Source organism: Lathyrus oleraceus, chromosome 6, assembly GCF_024323335.1.
Source record: "Lathyrus oleraceus cultivar Zhongwan6 chromosome 6, CAAS_Psat_ZW6_1.0, whole genome shotgun sequence".
NCBI lineage: Eukaryota > Viridiplantae > Streptophyta > Magnoliopsida > Fabales > Fabaceae > Lathyrus > Lathyrus oleraceus.
This window is the reverse complement of record NC_066584.1, coordinates 374,160,294-374,172,564: the sequence shown is the minus strand read 5'-3', so window position 1 is coordinate 374,172,564 and position 12,271 is coordinate 374,160,294.

The following is a 12,271-nucleotide window of genomic DNA, read 5'->3' as shown; positions in this document are numbered from 1 at the left end:
AGTATAACAGAATCTCATGGCACTGTCCACACCTCCATATCTGAGGCTATGATCATTATAGTTGCACTCTTTTAAGTGGAATTCATTGCATTCGTTTCTTGACACATGTTGCGACAACTATTACTCCGACCTGATTTATATCAAAAATGATAAATTTTATGTTTAGTAAAAAATATAATTAAATATATTTAATTTTTTTGATTTTTTGTGAGAAATAATACAATTAAAATTATTTTAAGTGAGAGACAGATTCTAGGCATCATTCACTCTACATGTAACTTTATTATTGCACTTTATAGTATACTATTTATAATAAGGTTTCTTTTAAATATTGTAGCTGTTTTCTCAATTACTTTATAATCCATGCACATGGTTCTGACCAAGAAAGAATGTGATGCATACCATTAACTATATTGTTATGTAAAATAAAACAAGACAAGAGGTCATGTATAAGATGTTGCTTTAGTTAGCTGTCAACTTTTCCTACATCCAGCATCATTCTTTATTTATTGTCTTGTTTTGTACCTCATCATGATGATCATGAACATGTTTATTATTATTAAGAATTAATCACTTCCACATTATCTCTGCTTAAATTGAGGATCATGGTAATGCAGTTTCTTGAGTTGATTATGTATTCATCACTTGATGAGACATTATTATGTCGAAGGTTAAGTGAAAGCATAATAAAATACTATCATGGTTTATTTAATTATTGTGATGTTTTGTTTGTATTGAAGCGGAATTTGAAAGAAGAAAAAAAACGAACATTATGGAGTAGTAGTAGTTGAAATTTTCTTGCAGTTGTTTGTAATTTCTTTTCAGTTGTTTTTTGTTTTTTTAAGAAATAAGAGTTGTACAGGCACACTCATATACAAAAGTAAAATCAATTCATTTCAATAATTTGTGCAATATAAGAAGAGATTGAAGATTACTATGATATGCAGAAAGAATGTAGGTATTCAGTTTTTATTTGATTATGTCAGTAAATCTTAATATGTTTTTGTTATCGTCAATTTATTATCGCAAAATAAATTTATAAGACTTTCACATTGTATTTTCAAGTCTTCTAATATTTGTTTCATTTATAATATTTTACAAATTCCTTGTGTTATATCTCTAGATTATGCTTCAAGGTTTGATTGAGCAACAACCTTTTATTTCTTACCCCCGAAAACAACTAGATTCCTACACAAAAAGGTACAATAGTATGAAGTAGATCTTCTATCACTAATTGAACATGCATAGTCTGCATTAATGTAACCTTTCATAGTTAAAAGAAAATAAAAGAGTTACTGGAAATTTCGCGTCTCAATGAAAAAAAATTGTGTCACGATGTCACGCCGCGAAAAATATCTGAACGCATCGCACGCTTGAAGATGCAATAGAATCGTCACTGAATTTTATTTATTCCAAAAGGAAAGGGAAGATATTGATAAAACCCAAGGGGAAGAGGAAAGGGGAAGGAAGTCGATTATGCAAGGGGAAGGTATTATCACCTCTCACATCTGTTGTACTCAACGGGAACCATTTTGTTTGTTCTTTGCTTGGATGGTGTTAGCTCATATTTTCGACGCCCATTAAGAATTACTAAAAAAGGAAATCATATATATAGTTGTTTTTCGACCAAGAGGTGATATTCGACCAGCTGGGGGTGATTCGACTAGACAAGGGTAATAAGGATCAGCATACAGTTGAGACTCCAGAAAGATCTCTTAAAAACAGTTGAAAACGGTTTTCGATCAAAGATTCAAAATTCAAATCAGGGAGGGAACTTCGCCCTTATCGGAAACCGTTGAGAGTACACGTGGAGCAAAATGGATAGTTGCATACATGCAAGGCGCCATGTGTCTCGACGTGATTGAAGAACCATCAGAAACGGTTATCTCGATCCAGTATAAATATAGGGTTTTAGTGTTAGAAAAAGGTGTGTCAAAGTATGTACAAAAACCTGTAAATTTACCAAGTACTCGTGTGAAGAAGAATCGTAAATCACAGAATGTACGTTTGTTTACACCATTGTTAGTTACTTCAAAGCAATACAAATTTATCTTTACTTTTTTTCTTCCAGAAATACATTTCTTTACTTCTTCATTCCAAATACTCTTCTTCTACTTCGTCATTTACAGTCTTAAGATTTCCTTGCTTTCAACATTTACTTTTGTCGGTTGTTTATTGCTACAAGTCCTTTACAATTTCTCTCATTCATATCAGCCTTTTTATTAGTTTTCAAACTCTAATTTTACGCTTACTATTGGAGTGTTCGTTATTACCAAAACTCATTTTCAAAACAATTAGCACATATCCTAGGATCAATCTGATTGATCCTGCAAGTAACCAAATTTAGAAATTTGGAAGATTAGCGGTTGTTTACCGATTTTCAAGGAAAACAAATTGGCACACCCGGTGGGACCAGTGCTAACATTACGAATTGTATGTAGTTCTGGTTGTTAATTCTTTTTGGGGGGGGAAAAGATTCGTTGTATGTTATTAAGAAGTGGTAAAGTAGCCATAAACAACGAACAACGAACAGGGAGATAATCCTATACGAGGATGGCAAATGTGAATGCACCAGATACCAAAAACTCTCAAAATCCATCAACCAGTAACATAACGCCCCCTTCTTCTTCGATAGGGGCAAACACGGCCACAACGCATGTGTCTGAAGTAGTTTCGTTTATGATGAGTTTGATGCCTACGCATTCGATCTCCCATACTGAACCAACTTTAACATACATTGGTCCTAGGTGACCTCCTCATACTCCCCCACTAATTAGAGATATTCCAAATAGGTCTTTGTTACCCCCTGGTTTCTCAATACCATTTGGTAGTCGAGAACAGCCGTATGGAATGTCAACTTCAGTAATGACCAATTTACACAATGTTGGTTTTACTTTTTCAGAACCAGTGGTTAACATAAATTCTCCAGTACAAGGGTCTGGAGTTAACATGGGTCGAACTAACCAATCTTCGGGTTTGAGACACCCAACATAACTACCTACTCTTACCAATAACCCTGCGGTAGCATGGAGGAAACAAATAGACGAAAGCAACCATGAAATGGTTCAGATATTGACCCAGACTTTGACCACCGTATTGAATCCTCTAATTTAAAATATGACTTAGTCCAATCAACAGATGACACCACAGGTGGCCCGAATGTCCGAATTCCTTGGTGTACCGCAACACCAACGACACCCTCCTAGAGATTGGGTAAGAGAAAATCAAGAGGCCACTTTTGAAGAAGACCTCAATATTAACCAGATCCCACAAAACCAAGGGGGAGTAGCAGTATCCCCTAGGATCGAACCACAAATACCAAGGGAACCAAGGGTATTAATGGTGAATAGAAACCAAAATGATAATGATATCATACGGCAAGTTCGACATGACGATGTGGCAGCATATAATAATCTAGCAACTATAGTCGAAAGAATTATGGTTCGAAATGGGGTAAATTTCGGTCTTAAAAGGCCAAATTATACGTCACCTTTGTCAGAGTATATCTTGCAGGAAGAAGCACCCCTTAGAACCAAAATCCCCAAATTCGCTAAGTCTTATGGGGATACCACTGAATCCACTGTAGAGCACGTGGCTAGATATTTAATTGAGGCAGGAGATATGTCAAACAATGAGAGCCTTAGGATAATTTTTTTTCCAAGTTCTCTCACAAAGAATTCTTTCACATGGTTCACCACCTTGCCCCAAAGTTCGATCCACACTTGGAACCAACTGGAAAGAATGTTCCATGAGCAGTTTTACATGGGGCAAACGAAGATAAGTTTGAAGGAATTGGCTAGTATCAAGCAAAAGTTCACTGAGCCAATTGATGACTATCTAAATAGGTTTTGATTGCTCAAAGCTATGTGTTTTACACAAATACCAGAGCATGAACGGGTCGAAATGGCCGCTGGGGGCCTCGACTATTCGATTAGGAAGAAATTAGATACTCAATACCTGAGGGATATGGTCCAATTGGATGATAGGGTTCGACAGTTGGAACGTATGAAGAAAGAAAAAGCCAGGGAAAATAAAGCTAAAAGGGTAGCCTGTGTCGATTTTAGAAATGATGATGAAGGTTCCTCTCACGGACTTTAAGACTTCGACAATAATGACATCGACCTTGCTGAATTGACGCAAGGGCCATCATATGCGTGCAAATTTTTAGCACCTTCGAATGGGAAAAATCCCGTCGAACCAGAAAATAGTGACAAATTTCCTAAGAAAACTTATACGTTCGACGATACAAAATGTGACAATTTTTTTGACTTGTTAGTCAACGATGGTCAAATGATAGTACCTTCGGGTGCTAAAGTACCTCCTTTAGAGCAAAGAAAGAAAAGAGGGTTTTGCAAATATCATGGTTTTCTAGGTCATAGAACGTCTCAATGTTTTATTTTTAGGGATCTTGTGCAAAATGCCATCCATGAAGGAAGACTCAAGTTCGAAGACAAAACACGGAGCCAGATGAAGATCGACTTTGATCCTCTACAAGTAGTTAAGGCCCATTATACTGAACCTGAAGAAGTGAACATTATTGAAGTCGCTGAAGATTTCAACATGATTGAAGTCACTGAGAACTTCGTTAATGGACCTGTTATGGCGAAGGTTCATGAATACTTCGAGCAAAAGCCTCTTGACGATTTCTCTCAAAAGGATGCAGGAGATATCACCAACAAAAATGTTGATGCCTCCAACGCTGAGGACGCTGAAAGTTCAAAGCTAATGATGATCACCAAAGAAACCGATGATGGTTTCGTCCAGATGGACAAGGCTACTGAGGGCCTTCAAATTTCCAAAGGTTAGATATCACTGATGATATCCACATGGAGGTCAATATGGTCAAGGTATCTCAAAAGACCTCCGTGGAGGTCGACGATGAATGTCGACAGGAGGAGTATAACAAAATCGCCTTCCCTCAAGAGGAAGAAACGCTATCTTACTTCCTTCGAAGGTGTCAGAAAAAGAAGTCGGAAGTCATGATGTGCCCTCGGTGCAGTGTTGTATTCGACAAGAAAACAACTCAAAATCTTGAAGGGGTTAGGAGAGTAAATCACCTAGATGGTCGAAAAGCCATCCAAAATCATCAGGTGGGTAAGCCAAGAAGGGCTTTCGACCCTAGGATATATCCTGATCCAAGACGACCCATGGTGAGGCTTGGTGAAGCTAAGCAAGCAGGGTCAAATATTAAACTCATTTCCTACAAGCCTAGTGTCAAAGGGTCAAATGGAAAGTGGGTCAAGCCAACTGATTGCATGAAATGCGATCATGGAAAATGGAAGAACTTCGAGGTCGAGAGAGGTTCATCATTGGCTTACCGCAAGGAGTTTCGGGCTGACAAAAGGACCTCACATGTGTCTGAGAACTATAAGGGAAAGAACCCTATGACCAGATCTCAATGGAGGAGAGAACAAAGAAGGATAAAAGCCCAGAGAGAAGCTAGTGAGAGAGACCAAGCTGAGTCGAGTACCAATGTGACTGCGAAGAAAAGGGAAGACTCAAGCTTCGTCAAAAGAAAGCTCAATAATCCAGTTAAAACGGTCAGGTAAAGACACAATCAAGTGGCCGCTGAAGATGAAATGTTGACTGACAACTTCGACTCAAGGTCGGGAGCCTCCCTAGATATCCTAATCGGGGTGGTATCTGTGATGACAAGGGAATTCAATCGGATTACTGAAGTCGAAGACACCGACAACATCATAGAGAGAGAAATGGTTGCTCACAAGCTAGTGTGTTACTATGTGATTAATAACGGTTGTGTTGAAAAGAAAAATGCCTTCTTCGAGAGGCCCAGTGAAGTCATGAGGAGCCACCTTAAACCCCTCTTCATCACTGGAAAAGTTGAATACGTCCTCGTTAATAAAATATTGGTGGATTGTGGAGCGACTGTGAGTATAATGCCTCGCCACATGCTGAGAAAAATTGGCAAGTATGATACTAATGCCAAACCTCATAATATGGTGCTAACTAACTATGAAGGTAAAGTGGGTTCCATAATGGGAGTCATCCAAGTCGAATTAATAGTATGGACAGTCACAAGATCCACAATGTTTATGATTTTGGAAACAAAGGCTAACTATAATCTGTTGCTTGGAAGGGAGTGGATACATGGGGTCGGAGTTGTCCCATCCTCAATGCACCAGAGGATAATAGTTTGGCGCCCAGATGAAATTGCCAAAAACATAGAGACGGATTAGGGGTACTTCAATACCCCTATCAATCATATCGACATGCGCCAATTTGATAAGCATTTGGCCACCAAAGCTCCCTGTGATTCGGCTGAGTTTGCATTCACCCCTGATGACAACGCTTATTGTTCCCTGTCACTACACCCTCACTATGGTTTTCATTGGGACAGCAAAATAGTAGGCGAAGACGACTTCGGATATTTAGGAGTATCTGGAATCGAGCCCACGGGATGGGGAAGTGAATTCAGTAATGATGACTGAGTTTACAACGTTAAAAACTATTTCGACTTACATAGCCGAAAGCAAACAACAATTGACCTTAGAGGCTGAAGTCAAAAGCATGGTTATTAAAGTCAGTGAAGTTTCTCAATTGATAGGTCTTGGGAAGGACTTTGAGCCAATGTCACCTGACAAAGGTCAAAATGAAGAGCAAGACCAGAGGCTCGATGCGATCTACGACGATGAGCCTTTGGGTTTTGAGAAGGATCCGCTAGCAACAAACATTAAAATGTTGGATCATAATCCCCTTGAAGAAGTAAACTTGGGAGAGAGAGAGTGATGAAAAGTCCAACTTACATTAGTGCCAATATCCATCCTTAACTCAAAGTTGAAGTGGTCCAGTTGCTGAGAGAGTTTAAGGATTGTTTCACACGGGACTATGATGAAATGTCTGGTTTGAGCAGAGAGATGGTCGAATTGAAATTGCCGATCAAGCCTGGAAAGAAGCCTGTGAAGCAGAACCCAAGGTGATTTACCCCAGTAATACTTTTGAAGATTAAAGAAGAAGTCAAAGGGCTCCTTCACTACAATTTCATTCGCATGGCCAGGTATGTCAAATGGTTAGCTAATATTGTGCCAGTTGTAAAAAAGAATGGTACTTTAAGAGTTTGCATGGATTTTAGAGATTTAAATACTGAAACCCCAAAAGATGAATATTCAATGCCAGTGGAAGAAATGCTAGTCAATTCCGCTGCAGGCTATGAATATTTAAGCATGCTTGACGGGTATTCTGGGTATAATCAAATATTTATTGCTGAAGAGGATGTCCCGAAAACAGCATTTTGATGCCCTAAAGCCTTAGGCACCTACAAATGGGTGGTGATGCCTTTTGGTTTGAAAAATGCTGAGGCAACCTACCAAAGAGCAATGAATTCGATCTTCCACGATTTTATAGAGACTTTTATGCAAATCTATATAGATTACATTATCATTAAGTCTGTTTTAGGGAAGAGTCACATAGACCATCTTCGAATATCTTTTGAGAGGATGAGAAAGCATGGTCTAAAAATGAATCCTTTAAAATGCGCTTTTTGTGTGCAGGTTGGGGATTTCTTAGGCTTTGTGGTCCATAAAAAGGGGATCAAAATAAACCAAAATAATACCAAGGCCATCATGGAAGCGAAAGCGCCATCAACGAAGAAAGGTTTGCAGTCACTACTAGGCAAGATCAATTTCCTAAGGAGATTCATCTCAAACCTTAGTGGGAAGACACAAGCTTTTTCACCATTGCTTCGACTCGACAAGGAAAGGTTAGAATGGGGGAAGGCTCAACAAGAAGCATTTGATAAGATTAAAGCATACTTGAGTCATCCACCAATCTTGACACCACCTTGTAGAAACAAAAGTATGAGATTATATATATCTGCAGCTGACAAGACTTTAGGGAGCATGTTGGCTCAAGAGGATGATAATGGTGTTGAAAGAGCCATCTACTAGCTCAGTAGAGTCTTAAATGATGCAGAAACTAGGTATAGCATAGTTGAAAAATTATGTTTATGCTTGTATTTCTCTTGTACAAAATTGAAGCATTATATAAAACCAGTTGATGTTTATGTTTCATCTCATTTAGACGTTATTAAACATATGTTATCTAAACCAATTTTGCATAGTTGAATTGGGAAATGGGTGTTAGCACTAACTAAATTTTCTTTAACATACATGCCATTAAGAGCTGTTAAAGGACAAGTGGTAGCAGATTTTATAGTCGACCACTCCATAGATGCAAATGCATTGAACTATCTCGAATTGGAACCTTGGAAGTTGTACTTCGATGGGTCTAGTCACAGGGAGTGGACTAAGGATAAAAACTTGTAGATCATGTTCTAAAAAGGTCCCAAAGTCTTAATGATCATGAATTTACCGCTACTGAAATTAAGTGGCGACTCTGCTGGGGAGTAGTCTTCAGTGGGTTTAGCCTAATTTTTTGTGTATGTATATAATTGTATATTTGATGTATGCATATTTATTTGTATGATATAATATGCTTGTTATGCTTGGTGATCTCTGAGTGGTGAGATAAGTTCTAACCCGAACTTGAGTGCAATTAAGATATGAGGATGGTATAGTCATGTTCGACTTGCGTGGAGTAGTCCTTAACAAGTTGGCTTGAGACCCATCTACTTAGTGGAGACCCTTTTAGAGGTATTGATGTCACACAAGTTATTTGTGGTTAGGCATTACTTTCTCTGATTTGGGGTCCGAGGAGTTGAGGATCGTAGAACATTTAACCCATCTTGGCCTATTTAGGACATAGTGTGGAGACTGTTTAGGTGTAGACTTGATAACAATTTTTACACAATACTATACTCAGACGAGTTTCTCTTGAGAATATTATGGGTTGATGAGTCAGTAATCCTAACCTATAATATCCGATAGATGGAATTAAGACTCTAGGAACTTTTTAGAACATGATCTACAGGTTTTTATCCTCAGTACACTCCTTTGGGATGGTTCTTAACCTGACTCCATGCTCGTGACTCACAACAAACCCTTTATTCTTGGTTGATCCAATCAAGTCTTGTCAATATCAATGGAACTTGGGTGTTGATAAGGTGAAAACCATCATCCACCAAAATGGATGATTGATCTTGATAATGACCTGATTCATCCCCTGACCTTTGTCTGCCTTGTTTGTGATCCCTTATTTGTGATTGTTGCATTCATGCATTCATACACATCATGACATTCATCACAAAAAATTAACTTCAAGGAACTGAGGTTTTATTTGCAAATATTTTCTGACCATGGATTGTGGATGAAGGAACACTAAGAAGTACAATTTCAGATGTCCGGATTTGAAAGAGCTAAGGAAGCTATCATATTTTGTATTAGATCCCTTAGACTTCAAGCAACTTCATGGGAAGCTTCTATCTGTGTTATCTGCTGATGTGGTTGAATGACTCTTGAGTGTGTTAGTTCAGTTTTATGACCCTCTCTACCGTTGCTTCATTTTTCCTAATTATCAGCTTGTTCCTACGTTGGAGGAGTATGCCCATCCCTTGGGAATGCCCGTTTCTAGCAAAGTGCCTTTTAATGGATTGGAAGAGATTCTCATATCTCATATTATAGCTGAAGCTCTTCACTTGAAGAAGTCTGAGATTAAGGCTCATTGGGTGAATAAAGGAGGAATGTTTGGGTTGACTTCTGAGTTCCTCATCAAGGAAGCTACTACCTTTGCTCAAGTCGGTAGTATGAATGCTTTTGAAGCTATCTTTGTGTTGCTCATCTATGGGTTGGCTTTGTACCCTAACATTGATGGTTTTGTTGATGTTAACGCCATTAGAACCTTCTTGATTGGAAATCATGTGCCTACTTTGTTGGGTGATATGTATTTCTCTTTGCATCTAAGGAATTCTAAAGGTGGTGGAACAATTGTATGATGTGTTCCTCTTCTGTACAAGTGGTTTATTTCACACTTGCCTCAGACGCCTACTTTTGTGGAGAACAAACAATGTCTAAGGTGGTCTCAGAGACTTATGTCTCTCACTAATGATGATATAGTTTGGTATGATTCTTCATTGAGTAGCTTGGATATTATTTATTGTTGTGGTGAATTCTCTAATGTGTCTCTCATTGGTACACAAGGAGGAATCAACTACAATCCTGCTTTGACCCGTCGTCAACTTGGGTTCACCTTGAGAGACAAACCTAATAACACTCAGTTAGAAGGTCTTTTCTATCAAGAGGGTAAAGATCCCTAATTTTTGAAGCAAAATATGATTCATGCTTGGCATAACGTGCATAGGAAAGGAAGATCTGAGCTTGGTCCGCGCAACTGTGTAGCTTTGGAAACTTAGACTCTTTGGGTGAAGAAGAGAGCTTTGGAGTTGAAGATGCCTTATGCTTGTGAGAGACCTATGTCTATGGTTATGGTTAAGTCATTAACTCTCCCTAACCAAGATGTAGAGGAGTTGGAAGACGCACTCGCCAAGATGAAGCAAGAGAATGATATGTGAGAAGAGTGATTCCATGCTTTGAGCAGAAAGCATGAGGAGTTGTAGCTTGAGTTTAAGGACAAAGATGCACTTATTGAGCTTCTTGAAGACCGAGCAGTGAAGAGACAGAGAGAGCCATAGGTTTCATCTTCCTCTAGTATGCCTCAATCTTCCGGTGCTTGGAAGAAGATTGTTGATCATCTTGTCCTTGAGAAGGCTCAGATGAAGACTTCTTTTGAGTCTGAGATCTGACGCATCCGAAGGAAATACGCGCCTGCAACCAGATCATCTGACACCACTGTTGTTAGGGGATCCTTAGGATGATTAGTCTCCTTTTATTTTGTATTTGTATTTTGGTTTCTGAAATTGTACTCAATGTAATCCTTCCAAATTATATAAATAAAAGAGATTTTATGGTCAATCAAATTGTTATTATTATATTTGAAAATAAAATAGTATGTTCCTTGAAAATAAAAACAATTAAGCATTGCATTTCATGCATCATTTGCATAGCAGGTTTTTCTTCTGCCAGATGTCTTATTGGTTATTCTTTTGTGCTTCAGCCAAGCTGACTCATCGATACAATACCCGCGCCAATCATCTGAGAATCATGGAGCACTTAGAACAAGAGAAATAAGAGCTAAAGGACGAGGTCGCCCTCTTGACTGCCATGATTGAGTCAGTTCTAGCTGCTCAAAGTCAATCTTCTCCAACACCCGCAACTCCTCCTCCTTAGAGGACTGTCATATCAAAGGTTGTTACTTCAATTGTGTCTGCCACTCAGTTTGCTCCTGTCATGCCCACCGGATTCCCGTGGGAAATGCCACCCAATTTTGTGCCTGAAGGTTTTGCGCCTACTTTTGCTTCCATGCCGATATCTAGCCCGATCATGTCTGTTCCTCCTCCAGTTGTTCACACGCTGCCTCGTGTTGAGGACACCATCTACCATTTCGAGCCGTCTAAGGGTCCAGATGTTTATAAGAAGATGGACGAGATGAAAGATAAATTCCTTGAGCTGTGAAAGGAGTTGAAGACCTTAAGGGGAAAGGATTTGTTTGGTAAGAGTGCTGCGGAACTGTGTTTGGTTCCTAATATTAAGATCCCGATGAAGTTCAAAGTCTATGACTTTGAAAAGTATAAGGGGAATACCTGTCCGCTCAGTCATCTCGTCATGTATGCTAGAAAGATGTCGACGCAAACTGATAATGATCAGTTGCTGATTCATTACTTCCAAGACAGTCTGACTGGTGCCGCTCTGAGGTGGTACATGGGATTGGATTGTGCAAGTGTTCGCACATTCAATGATCTGGGTGAAGCCTTTGTGAAGCAGTACAAATACAACGTTAATATGGCGCCTGATAGGGACCATCTGAGGTCGATGTCTCAGAACGATAAAGAGACGTTCAAAGAGTATGCCCAGAGATGGAGAGAGCTAGTTGCTCAGATTACCCCTCCTTTGGAGGAAAAGGAAATGACCAAGATCTTTCTCAAGACCTTGAGCTTATTTTACTATGGGGATGAGGTTAGAAGAAGGTGTCCATGAGGGACGGTTGTCTAAAGAAGAGGTATCTTAGAGCAAGAGGTATGGTAACAGTTTCGCTAAGAAGAAGGAAGCTGAAACCAATGCAGTATCAGTTGGGAGGCAGAGGAGGCCTCACGTCAGAATAAGTCCACAACCCCGTCGACACCATCATCAAGTATCATCTGTTATTCCAGTATTTTCCAACAATCAATCGGTGCCAGTTCAACAACCACGTCAACAATAGCCACAACAAAGAACAAACAACTACACCAACAACAACACTAATAATAATCATCAACAACAACAAAATTTTGAGAGGAAGAAGGTCTCTTTCGACCCGATTCCTA